The 13,916-nt window shown below is 41.2% G+C and overlaps 1 protein-coding gene across 3 annotated transcripts in view; it reads right to left on the bottom strand.

The window, feature by feature from the left end:
• STAG1 (STAG1 cohesin complex component) overlaps positions 1-13,916 on the bottom strand; it is a 150,779-nt gene that overhangs the window by 128,327 nt on the left and 8,536 nt on the right. The window lies entirely within an intron of this gene.

A 13,916-nucleotide genomic window follows, 5' to 3' on the forward strand; every position in this document is an offset into this window, starting at 1 on the left:
GAATAGTATATAAAGTGGAGGGAAGAGGGAGGAAGGGGAGACATTTGGAGTGATGGCATTTATCTTCCCAAGTCACTGTTACCTGTGTTGGGCCCTGCTCCCCTGGAGGTGTGGAACTCCTGCCTGCCTGTGGGAGAGCTGAATGAATTCCTTGGTTTAATTTGCTTGTATGTGCAGCTTTGCTTTCCCTGTTAAACTGGCCCTCTCTCAACCCATGAGCTGTCCAGCTTTTACCCTTCCATTCTCTCTCCAATCCTGCTGGGGGAACAAGTGAGTGACTGCAGGGGCCTGGTGGCTGGGAGGGACACAAATCCTGCCCAAAGCTCTGCATGAGCTCAGGGAGCTCCACCAAGAACCCTGGCCTGGTTATGTGTGTGCAGCAGCTCCTGTAGGGACTTTCCACTCACCCTGGACTTCACAGGGAGGATTTTCTAAAAACTGAATCACAACTAATCCTTTTAGCTTGGATAACAAAGACCACTTTTGAAAGTCTGATTCTTATACATACATGAAATACGCTGTAGGAGAGTTGTGAGATACACATCCCTCCAAGGCAGCAAGGCCCAGAGTCAGGGTACAGGGGCAATTCTATCTCCCTGCATCCCACTGACAGCTCACAGGAGCAAAGCAGGCAGAGGCACAACCAACCAGTATTTCAGTTCTAGTTATGGTTAATGTAACGCTCTGAAAAGTCTATGAACAGCAAAGAAACCCCTGCCTTAAAATCTCCTTTCTCACATCAAGCTGGAAGAACTTTTTTCCTCTTACCTGTGGACAGCTGGCAGCAGGCATGAGGCAGAGGGCTAGTTAAAAACTATTGTAAATACAGTAATACTCTTATCTTTCCAGTGAGATAGCAACAGACATAGCTCTCCAGATTTTATAACAGGAAATTTAAATTGTAATTACCTTTTTTCTAAGTCCAGAATTTGGCTGACACAGTTGCATAAATCACACCTTTAAATAATTTACAACAGCAAGATATCCTCATCTTCAAAATTATTAAAAAGTGGTGCCATTTTCTGGCTAATTTTTTTAAACATATGCACAATAATAAAAATACCACCTACAATAATAAAACACCACGTGGGGCAGCAGAAAGGCCTGTAAAGACCAGCACTTTTGCTGAGGCCCAAAGCCCAGTCAGAAGACAAATGCATGTGTGTAGCCATACTCTCCAGAACACTCCCAAAATCCATACCTTCCCAGCTGCTTGTATTTACACACATTAGATTCTGCATCAGTATTATCTTTTTAGGTGATACTTTTCATTCCCTAATATTATAAGTGAGTCCTTTCTTATTCAAAAATGTAATTATATCCCACCCTGGCAAACCCCTCTGACAAACAATGCAGGTCAGTTTTCACTACCACCTACATTCAGTACTACAGCTGCTCTCATGTCTTTCCAAATCCACCTCTCCCCTCTGGACCTTTCCCTTTATTCAGGACAAAATTCCTGCTTGTCCTGACATCCACCCTGGTGTCTGGGGGCACCAGGTGAAGTTCACAGAGCAGTGGCTCCTCAGCAGTCAGAATGCCACAGCCATCCCCACTTCTCCAGCCACACAGCCAGGCCATGCTGGAATCAGCCTTCCAGCTTCTCCTTTGCACTTTCAGGTGGTTGGTTCCTCCCACAGACCCAGAGTGAGAACCCTGATCATGCAGAGTGAGACTCCAGCAGTTTCCTCTCCTCCTCTTTCCATGACTGTGCCTCAGGGACTGCAGATTCACCAGAGCTGGGACACCTCTCTGTCAGGGACCACCATCCCTCTTTGCTTTTTTTCTTCCCTGACCCAAATGAAGGTTCCATCCTGTCCTGTCCCAACCCTCCCTTGCTCTTGAGTCTGTGCCCCCCTTTACATTCCTGTCAGCAAGGTCAGGTACGCCAGCAAACCCCTCTAAATAACTACTTCTCTAATGGGGGCTCAGGTACTCCAGATCTCTTCCTGGGCCTCCTCTTCTAAGAAACATTTCCAGTTGAAAAGTAAAACATTCACTCTTTCAGAATACAGTCCTCTGAAACATTAAGCACTGCACACTACACTGGCAAGAGCACAAAGTGTGACAAACAAGGGCAGAGGATGGAGGGAAGCTGGATGTGCCTTCAGCAGCAGCCTAAATGAGTTCTGAGCTCACTGTTTAACTCTATTCTTACCTACCTGCCAGAACACTCCCCACAAATAATGTGCTGACTACCAGACCTTTGGGTCCATCATTTCTGGGGTTCTTTTGATCCCAAAGATGAACCTTTAACATTTTATCCTGTACACTGCTGCTGTCTCACAGTTAAGAGGAGATACACCTTGGCCTTCACATAAACAAGATACTCTACAAAATCCCCCTCTCCCTTTCTGCATAATTTGCCATTGTAATTAAACACTGGAGCTCTGACACTTATAATTGAAAATTCATGTGGTCCTTAGGCTTCCACTTTTTCTTCAGGTGTAAGTCAAAAGGCCACATTAATGCCAGCTTTGCTATCAGGATCACAAGAACATAATTTCTTACTAAATTAATACATTAGCACTAACATGAAAAATTGATGGTTGAAGTGACTCCTACATGGCTTTTTTCCAATAATCTGTTCATCATTAAGATAATTCCCACATTTTAATTCTTGAAAGACACTTCTAATAAGGCTGTAGGACTCACCAGGCTTTCCTTTTATTTAAAGGTTGGGTCTCCTCTTTGGTTTTAAACTGTCAATGGTTATATTTATTAGCTAACTAGAAATAATTTCCCATTTGCCATCAGCACTGCATAAAACTCAGTTTGCACTGAAGAGTCAGATTTGAAGGCATCAAATTTAACCTGAAACCTCAAACAAGCTGATTTTTTCCAGTTAATGAATCATTACTCCCAACTAGCTGTCAAACTTCAAAAGTAATTAATACAAATAAACTGCTTCTTAAATTAGAAGTAAAATACTAATCCATAACAACTTATACAATATGCATCAAGTATAATAAAATCATATTTCTTCTTAGGATCAAGGTGCATTCCCATTCTGCTGCCCAAGGGGAAGAGGCTGAGTGCACCAAGGCCTCTGTCCTCACCCACCAGAGGAGCAAGGAGTGGAAAAGCAGCCCTGGAACATCCTCCTGAGCCAGGGAACAAAAACAGCCACTGGAGCACAGACTGCTCTCTGACAATGCACTAAATGGATTATGTGGCTTTGGAAGAGTCAGCCACAATCCCACTTGAAAAATAATGAATTTGCAAGAACACATCATAAGCCATCAAACGAGATCCGAAATGTGATCAGCTGCTTTGTGGGGATTTCTGAGAAGGTACAACACACATTTTTCTGTCCCTCCTGATGCCTTTCCTGGGAATGTAATTGCTCCAGTTTAAACTGTGATGAAGATTTTCTTCCAGAACCAGAACACGATTTCTGTTTTTAGGAACCACAGAACCAGAAGTCTTGCTGCCATGCTGATACACTGATAAAAGCTCTCTTTGTAGGTTTTGGCCAACTGAAACTGCTGCACACTTTCTGTTCCTTTCTGTTTGTCTTTTCCAGCAGTTCCACAAAGTGTGGAAACAATGAAGCTTGGTTCTCCACAGATTACTGTTCTGTAACTCTGTTTGGATTCTCTAACATCTAACAACAATTTAAATCCTGCTCTTGCTTTTATTTAGAAGAGTGTGTAGAAGAGGGGTGGGAAAGAGTTGTTAAGAAAGAAACTTTGGCCAGTTATCTACCTTCACCAAAACTGCAGGAATTTGTTATTTGAAGACCTCCCACCCCCTCCAAATTTCATTGAAATTAGTGGCTGTGCTCTGAAGAGACATGCAGCAACTCAATCCTTCTAATGCATTTAAATAATGTGTTATGTCAAACCACAAAAAATCTGAATCCTATTCAAAACACCAAAAATTAGCAATATTAAAGTACCCCAGCATCTTTCCCTTGTCCCCTCCTCTGTCCCACTGTCCTAGCAGTGACAGGAGTGACTCAAACACTTGCAAAGCCACACTGCCTTAGAGAACCAAACTGAAAACCACAAATCAGCACAAGGTGACATCAAACTGCCCATATAGATATAAATCAAAAGAACAAGAAAAGCCAAGACATTCTCCAGAAAACAGCTGTTAAAATTCTTGGATTTCTCTCCAAGTAGCTTGTATTTGCCAAGAATTTTTAAGCTTCTTTTCTACCTTAGAAGCATTTGGAATAAACACAATTAAATGTGTACTGCAGAACTGTTTTAAAGAATTGATTTCTCTGTTTACAAACTAATATGTGTTTAAAGGATTTTGTTCCAAAAATCTTCCAGAATTCAGCAGTTACACAACTCTTAATCCCAGAACTTTGGTAGCACAGGATGTAATGCTCAGCATTTGCCCTTCTGAGTTGCTGGCTTTTTTACTTGTTTATCTTTTAGTGGAGGAAAGAAAGGCTCAAGAATTAGGGAAAGGAGACAATACAAGACAAAAAAAAAAAAAAAAAAAAAAAAAATCAAACTTTAGACGATATGTGGCTTCTAAGAAACCATACCATAATCTCAGAGAGGAGGAAGCTGTTAATGATTGCTCTGATAATATGAAAAGCAGTTGTATGAACAGGCAACATCAATGAATGCAGAGGGTTTAGTGAATTATGATAAGGGCTCAGGATGAGAGGCAGCTTCCTGGTCCAGGGTCAAGTTGATTTTGTCTGCTGAATGAACTAACAGCATGATCACTGCCAGAGAATAATTTGAACACTTTAATCCTGACATCCTCTCTAAATCTGAGTTGAACCTGAGAAATTATGAAGTGCTGTATTGATCAGGGTCCTGCTAAGAGAAGAGCTGAAGAGCACATAATTGCAGTGCTCAAAAGGAGCCCTGCCACTATTTCATGGAGAATTCAGTCCAGTGGTCAAGGTAATATCCACCCACCTGAACAGCTAGGTGTAACAAGAACAAACACTTTCTGATTTGAGGAAAAGCCAACTAAATATTTTCCAGAAATAATTCTCAAGGAAAATGCAGTGAGTGTAAAAATTAGAGAAAAAGAGCAAATGAAAACATTTCCAAAATTATTTGTCCAGCAAACACACAAGGTCGTAATTCTATTTTGGGTTTCAAAAAGAGTGACTGGACATGCTCAAACTCCATTTAGGAAAGGCATAGAGCCTAGAACAGCAAGAATTCAACACAAATCCTCCTGTATTCCTAGAGAAAGGCAGTGATGTTCATCAGGAGTCAGTGATGCTGGGGCTAATCAAAGATTACTCATCAACAAACACAGGTATCAATGAACAAAGATTACTCATAATAAACATAGTTTAAAAGGGAGTTCTGCATGTCTCCCTGTCCCAAAGGATTTAGCCTGAACCTTCAAACCTGCCATGGTCCAAACCAAGAATGGCAAAACCATGTGCTAAAGAATCATCACCAAAATTTTAGCTGAAAGGGGCACATCTTGGTAATCCTGATTATCCCCGGGGAAAGCAGTTAAAAACAAGTTGGTGGCAAACTGAAAGGCTCCATTCTATTTACTTGATCTTACCCATTTTAACTGAGCAATGTACTGAGTCCAGCTCAGTGTCACTGATGTACCATTACCTGTCTGGAAGGAGAAGGTGGATGGCTCAAGAACACAGGTAATGTAAACCTCTTTTGGAAAAGTGCCATTCCAGGGGACAACTCAATATTCAGATAATCCTTTAAGCCTCTGAAGAACCTGGTGAGACTTTGTATCTTCTTGCCAAGTAGCTTTGTCCCATTTCCCAGAAACTTCTTGGCTACTGTTTGAGCTTATCCAAAGGCCTGCAGGTGGATTAGGAGTTTGCCTGGATTTTCTCTGACTGCTGCAGCACCAAAAGGGTCATCCAGAGCCAGCTGAAAGCAGAGATTTCCTTCTTTTCTTCAGGGAGCTGCTGCTCTCCCAGCAGTAGTAGCCCAGCAAGGTCAGATTGAGAAAAGGGTGCCAAAAACATTTCACCAGCTAAAAATGAGGAAGCTGCTTGATTAGGCATAAAAGTATAGCTTTGGTTTTAACCGTGATATCAGAAGCCCTAAAACAGAAAAATCCCAGAAAATACAAAGTAGACAAAAAATTCACAACTTAATCTCTAATCCCCTATCAACTGAAGTATAAAATTGGATAAACATGCAAAGGACTATGTTCTTCAATTCTAGCAAGGACACGGGAATATCTCAAATTATACCAGCTATGAGAATAGTCTATTTTCATGTTTCTTAGTCATTCAACTAAATCTAGTAAGAGACAATAAGAATTTAAAAGCAGATTTTTCTTTCTACACTTTTCCTTGTGAGCTGCATGAGGATTTTTCTTTGCTCAACTTAAATTTTATATATTAAAATAGCATCCTTAATTACTGCTTAGAGCTTATATGAACTTTCAATGTCCAAATTTTATTACAGTCATTTTAATACCCATAATTAGCTCGTTCAGGTTTTTAATGCTAAATACTATAAATTACTGAGTACTCTAACACTTCAGTTTTCTAGTACTAAGACAGATATTTAATATTAGAGATATGACAGCTTCTCCCATTTAAAGTGGCTGAGCTCACCTCCCTACTGCATTACACAGCTCATGTTCAATACACTCCAAATTGCCAGTGGCTCTTTTCATCATTAATTACATTTTTCAGGTCCAACACTAATCGATTTCCAGCCCATGACCAAGAGAAGAGAGCAATCCCACCTCTCATTCTTTACCTCAGCCTGGCCTGTTCTGCTGTGATTACCATGTTCTGCTGTCTCTGTCACACTCAGCTTTCTAAATAATGGGTTTCAAGCAGGATGTGCATTTGTAAAACCTGTAGCAAAACACATTCTCAGTCTGTCCCAGGCCCCCAGACACGTGGGAAGGAGCACATCCCTGCAGGATTGCTACCTGCCCTTCCCACATCTGGCTGGAAGAGGAAACACAAGAAGAATGAGGGCTCCAAAAGCCCTCCAACTCCAGTGTGATTCCCAGTACTGATTTTTACATTTCTTTATCAAAAATGCTCTGGTCTTAGTACTGACAAGGAGAAAAAAGGGAACTGACTACCTTTATAAACTAATGCTTATAGGTTTATTCCTCTTTTGCAGGAACATGGGGAATTACTTGTGCACTTGCTATGGAAAGCACCTGTCTTACCTGCAGGCTGAAACTTGGACTTCACTGTGCACTTACAGCACCCTGAAATATATCTGCTGAAAATCACACCTTCTTCCTAAGTACAGAAAGTCCTGAATATAGAACTCCCAGAGAATTCACAGGTAATTCCCAATCAGTACGTGGAGCAAAAACTCCACCCTTCAATGTGTTTGAGGTTTTCATGCCTGTGGGGTTTTTTTCTTATAGTCTTCAATGAAAAAAAAAAAAAAAGCAAAGCCAAATCCTGTCTACAAGTTGCTACTTCTGTAGGTACCATTCAAAACCAGAACTGTAAGATGGGACCTTGCAAACAGAGCCCCTTGAGCAGAGGTGAGATAACCCAGAGCCTGAACATCCCATCTAACAAAACCTGTGGGTACTGCACTCTTACAGAACTGCCTGTGTCAGTGCCAGCCCTCTGAACCTACAGCAGCAGAGAAATCCAGCCCTGAGCACTCCCAAACCTTCCTTTGCAGTCAGAACTCAGGCAACTCTTCAACACTTTCATGTTTTATTTGTTTTATATACTGTATATATGTTATAAAGAATATTATATAATATTGTATGTTGGATTCACATATTAACTGCAGGCAATACAGGCACCTTGCAGTTCCAGAGACACTGGGCATGCTAACAGAATGCAAAATAAGAGTTATTTGTTTCAGCAAAATTACCCACACTGAAGCTAAAAACATCTCTCCAGAATTCCTAGGGCAATGCTGAGAAAATTTTGTCTTTAAAGCCATAAAAAGTTTCATAAGCCCCTTACCAGTGGGCACAGAAGCCTCTTGCACAAGTTTTCAATTATTCCTCAGAGGAGGGAGCACTGATACATGAACACAGAGAGCAGAGATGGAACAGCTAATGTTTCTGTAACAGAAGTGTCTATGTGCTCTTTGCAGACACAAGATATTTCTCTGATACAAAAATGCAATTTGGCAGCCACATTTGAAAAAAAGTTGTCATTTAGAGTAGCTGCTGACCTTACTAAAACACCACAAGAATGATCTGTGAGAATGGGCTATGAGATTAATTGCCAAAGGAAGAAGAAAGAAAACATAGTGAGATTTCAGTTCACTAGAAAAAGGGTACCCAGAACACATTCAAAGTATCATTTTTAACAGGACAGGTTTTACAATCCTTATAATTATTTAAAAATTAACATTTAAAGGGGTATTTGTTATTGATTGTTCTCTACTGTACAATTTAATTTCTAATCTGCTTGCAAACTCCCAGACTGATGAAGACCTGGATAAAATTAAATCCCATTACAGGGAAATGGAAGAGGAAAGAATCAGCACAGTAGTTAAATACTGACTTGCAAACATAAGACATTTTCCTTAAGTCAACAACTGACATTACCAGAGCAAGGTAAGATTGAAATGAACCCCTGAAGTCTGTCACCTGTTTCTGAGCAGAATCCCCAAGTTACAGGAGAAAATGAATCTTATACATCTAAAAGTTCTTAAGCAAAGATGATTTTAGGGACAAACCACTGTCAGTAGCTGGTGAGATTCCTGCTCCTTACACCCAACCATGCAGTTCTTGGCTGTGAGAAGCAAGAAATTCTGCCTTCAGTTGTTATACCCCATATTTAGTTGTCTAGCTTCCCCCTCCCATGGCTGTTGTTTTTATCTGTTATAGTGGTTTTTTTTTAATTTCTTAATTTCAGATAAGAAAGAGTTACAAGGTAGTGATAAAACAGCACAAACTTTTTCTTGTTTTAACACCAACCTGTTGAGTCTGTTAACCAAGAACTTCAATACAGCCACTGTGAAGAGGAGGGGCAGGGAAACAGTTTTGGAGCTTGATCAAGGAAAGGATTCTTAAAAACATTGCAGTCTACAGAAAACAGAGCAAAGAGAAACTGGCAGAATTGTGCACTACACAGATGAAAGCAGTGAGAAAAAGTCCTAAGACTGAATGGATTTTGATTTAAACATTTAAAGCTCAAGCTCCTCATACACAGAGAGTGCCAAAGTTGATTTTTTTTCCCTTGGATTTTTGAGGCCTATTAGAAGGGAAAGTAAGAGATTGATGTCAAGGCTCTTCCTAGTCTATTAAAAGGGTGATATATTGGTAAGATAAGTGATGTAATCATGGAGATGAGCTTCCCTGGGAGGTACCCTGGAAGGATGAAGTGCTGATGGCCTGCATCCCAGCTGCAATGACAGGGAAGAAAGCCATATTCCCAAAGAACCAGCCAGGTTCTTGGGCACTCACTCATTTGCAGCTGCCCCACCCAGTAAAAGGCCCAACTACAGCACAAAGGCTGCTCCATCAGCCTGGGAGCAGATGGCACTGTCACTGCCGTGTGACACACAGGGCACCCCAGGTTTGTCCCAGACCTGCACGGGGCACTTGTCCCCTCCCCAGGGCATGGCCAGGAACAATCCCCAGCCAGGCACAGGACAGACAAACTGCCCCTGGAGGGAGCAGGGACAATGGGGAGGGGACGGAGGCTCATCAGTCAAATTGAGACACTTGGGGGTGACAGGAGGGCAGCAAAGGTGATAGCCTGTCACCTAAAAAAGAGCTGGGAAAGCACTAACTGAGGATAAAAAAAGCACTTTAAAAAAAAGATTAGGTACATTCATCAATATAAAGCTAAGTGAATAAAATTCAGTAAAGCCTAGAAAGTACAACCTAGTTCAATTTATTTACTTATAAATTCATCAATTTTGAATTTTCATCCCACCTCTACCAATATAGCCCTATGACAAATTAGCTTGTAGCAAAAGGCAATTTCAAAAAAAGCAAACAAGGAGTAAAATCCTGGTTCCAAATCTTAATGCACTTAAACCAGTAGAGCACCAAAGCAGATCTGTCTGAAACTATTCCCTGAAAATTATAAACTGGTAAGAAACAAATGCTGTGATATGAGGAATCCAGGATACAAACAGAAAATAAATAAATGTTGCTAATGATGTACTAACTAGAAGACTGGTTTCAAAGCTCAAAACATCTCTGCTTGGTACAAAAATGTACCTACAGTTTGGAAGAAACAAAAGCTGCAAATGCTGTCCATGCTGTAAGACGACTGTTTCCTGGGAAAATTTTAGGGCAAGTCTGTGAAACACACAGATTACATTCACATTAAATGTATCCCTTTTTAACTTTTTTAGCATATTTTAATTTTCTTTCCCAGATTTTCCTCTTACAGCTGCTATTATACTTTTACCACAAAAAAAAAAAAAAAAAAAAAAAAAAAAAAAAAAAAAAAAACAAGTCTTCCTTCTGTATTGTCAAAGTCATCATGAAGACTTGTACCATTTTATAATAACAAAAAAGCAGCATTTGAAATCAAAGGATGTGGAGAAACCAATGTTCCATGTATGCTTCCAGCAGCTTGATGCTGAACAAACAAGGCAGCCTCTTTCTTCAGAGCTCTTCATGAATATTGAAGGCTGCAGCTGATGGAATGACAGCACAGCCAGAGCCCCAGGCAGAGCTCCTCCCCAGGAGCAGGGACACAGCCTGGGCTCCTCTCTGCTGCCATCTCAGCCAGGGATTGATGCTGTGCTTGTGCTGCAGCCCCTGCCAACCACACAGGGGAGGCTGGCCCTGTCACAAGTCCATACCCATTTGTTTCACCAGTGACAAACCCTCCCCACGCAGGTGCCATCCCTCCCTTTGTGACAAGGGTGACCCTCGGTGACAGAAATCCAGAGTGACTCCAGACACCCAAGCACAGGCTGAGGCAGATTCTCAGCCCTTGGGATGGCCTGCAAAGCCCTCCCTATTTAATAACAAGCAAAAGGATGAGGGAAGAGCAAGGGACTCTTGTGATGAGCTCATCACAATATATAAAAAAAAAATAAATAATTAAATAAATAAATAACAATCCACCTTGCACCACTAGATCATCAGCATCAGAACAGAGTGCCCAGTTTGGAGGCCCAGACTTTGAGATATGAACTGACAGGAGAGACTCAACAAATCTGTAAGCTGGGTCAGAGGACTAGAAAACCAGAGGTAGAAGAAAACACTGAGAAACTCAAAGATACAAGTTGTGTTAGAGCTCAAGGAGAAAAAAAGTGACAGCTCATGGATATTGAGGTAGAGCAGAAATAGCTCACTATGATGAAATAAAACCTAAAAGTTAACTGCAAAATGTGTCACTTAAACACTGAAAACAAATCAGTCAGTAAGAATATACAGCACTGGAATAAGTTGCTTAGGAAATGCAGTGAAATTTCCAGCAACTAAGAGATTAGACAAGCAGCTCCCAAGAATACTGTAAATTGTTGAACCCCAAGACAGACAAAGGGATTAACTCAAGCTCTCTCTCCATTGTTTTTTTGTTGGGTTTGGTTTTTTTGTTCTGTGTTCTTTTGGGAACAAAGAAAGCCCAGGAAGATCCACAAAAGTAAAAGTAAATAAATAACCAATCTAGTACAAATCCATTGTTCCCGTAAAACACAAGACTGCACAGAGGTCTACAGCTTTAATATCCCTTAATGGCTGTAAAAGCAAGATGATTTTGGACTTAAGAGCTGTGACCCTAGAGACTCCAGCAAAGCACAAAACAAATCAGTGAAAAAATTTCAAATAAAAGAATTAGAGAAAAACACACTCCAATACCAGTTCTTTCATTAAATAAAACCACAACAGTAAAAGTCTTTCTAGCATCTATTGTCACAACACAGCACATTCCAGTCAGAGGATGGAGATGTGTAAGTGATGAATGCTTTGCAATTCTTCAAAAGTGATCTACTGTTCTTAAAGGAGAATAATCATAGAACTAAATAATAGAAAACTCCTGCTTGAAAGTCAGGGGTAGAGGACAGGAGAGCAGCAGGTATTTTAGGAAACCATTAACCACTACAACATTTTGGGTAGTGGTCTTCAAGAAATCATACTGCAAGGTTAAATCTCTGCTGGTAATACAGGAAAAGTTCTTATCAGCTGCAGAGTAAGGAAAAAATACTGCAAGGAAAAGAACATGATGGGGGCAGGGTGGTGTCAATTTTTCCCATCACATATGATTGGGGTAAAAAAAAATTTAAGGGGGTAAAATGGTATTAGAGCCACTGGTTCCAGTGGTGAGAGCATGGACATTCACATAACAAGTGACCAAGGACAGGAACCTTCCAGCTGGGATCGCAGCCAAACTGAGACACTGTTGTCACAGCCCACGTCACAGTTGAGATGGCCACAATTCAGAGTGTCACCCCACAATTTCAGAAAGCTTTAAGCACTCACCCAGACACAGTAACTCCACATGAGAAAGCTTCGGGCATCAGCCCATACATAGTAACATCCCATCACCTCAGAAGGCTGCAAGCACTGGCCCTCCTTGTTCTGTAGGCCAACCTTTTATCCCCTCCTGTTGATGCCCTGCCCCTGTGTGTCCCTCACTGCTCCCTTTGGTGGTTGGTCAGTGCCCCTGGGCACTCCATGGCTCGTTGCTGTCAGTGCTGCTCACCTGCTGCTCACAGCTGCAGCCTATGTGGGATGAGGTTTTGGCCAGCCCCATCCCAATCACCACAAACTGTGTGCCCACACTCTGTAGGTGCATCCTCAGAATGCAACAGCACCAGCAGCTCTGACCTCAACACCACCAGTCAGCTCCTGGCCAGCTTAAAAGCCCAAGACTTTGCTCCCTTATTTTGTATTCACTGTGACATCCTCAACTGGCCAAGCACACGATGTTGTTATATCCTGCTGGGTTTACTGATCTCCCCATCCGGTATCTGTTCAAGTTCCTCTGGAAGATTTCATCCAAAATAAATGTTCTCTCCTAAACAAAGGTAGGAAAAACATTTGTTCCTTATCTGAGCCCTCAGTGACTTGCCTGCTTTGGAGGAAACAGGGATACAGCACAAAAGACACCTGACTGACAAGTTCCACCTTTTGGCAACTTTATGGCAAGAGACCAAAAAAATCAAAGCCTGCTTTCCAAACCTGGGGATTTGTGCCTCACACAGTCTGGTGCTCAGGAATGGCTTCTGCTCACAAGCAGCAGACTGATGTCTGTCAAACTCCTGTCCTTCCCAGAGCTGGGAGGATGCAGTGAAGGTTACTCTCTGTGTGGCACACACAAAATGCTCCTATGCAAAACCTGCACAATTACAAAATCTGCAAGAAACAAATATCCCAGTCAAACCAAGCTGCCACTCACTGTTTTGCAGACAATTATAAAATGATCAAGCAATGTGGATTTTTTTTAACAACTGAGAAGCAAGGATCTCATTAAAGCCACTGACCTTTACCCTGAAGCATGAAAACTCAGCAGGAATTACCCACTGAAATCCTTAGAAGAAGATATATTTACCACACCTAAAAAACCAAACCAATCCAAACCAAAAAACCAACCAACCAACCAAAAAAACCCAAACAAACAAACAAACAAAAACCCAAAAAACAACCCACCAAAAAACAAAAACACAAAACCAAACAAAAACCAAAATAACACCCCACCTTGATCTCATATTCAAACCAAAAGAACACCCCACCTTAATCTCATATTCAAACATCAATCTGAGTAAATTTTGTTGGAACACCACAAAAACAACCAATCTGCAGCTAAAAACACAGGAATTTCCAGTCCAGACAGTTGATTTGTCAAAGGCACGTGTTATTTGAAATTAGATGGGAGTAACTGCCTAACAAAACCCATCTCAACCACAGGCGTGCTCATCTGAGCCATCTACAACAATGGAAAAACCAACATTCCCCTTGGGGATTAAAAAAAATCCCCAGCAACCAAGTCCCAAACTGCCTGAGCTTACAGTCAAGGAAAAATAATACAAATGAGGCTGCCCTGTGTATTAAATTTTTGTTCTTTGTTGGCCATTAATAGGCAA

The sequence above is a fragment of the Melospiza melodia genome, chromosome 12 (assembly GCF_035770615.1).
Source record: "Melospiza melodia melodia isolate bMelMel2 chromosome 12, bMelMel2.pri, whole genome shotgun sequence".
NCBI classification, from domain to species: domain Eukaryota; kingdom Metazoa; phylum Chordata; class Aves; order Passeriformes; family Passerellidae; genus Melospiza; species Melospiza melodia.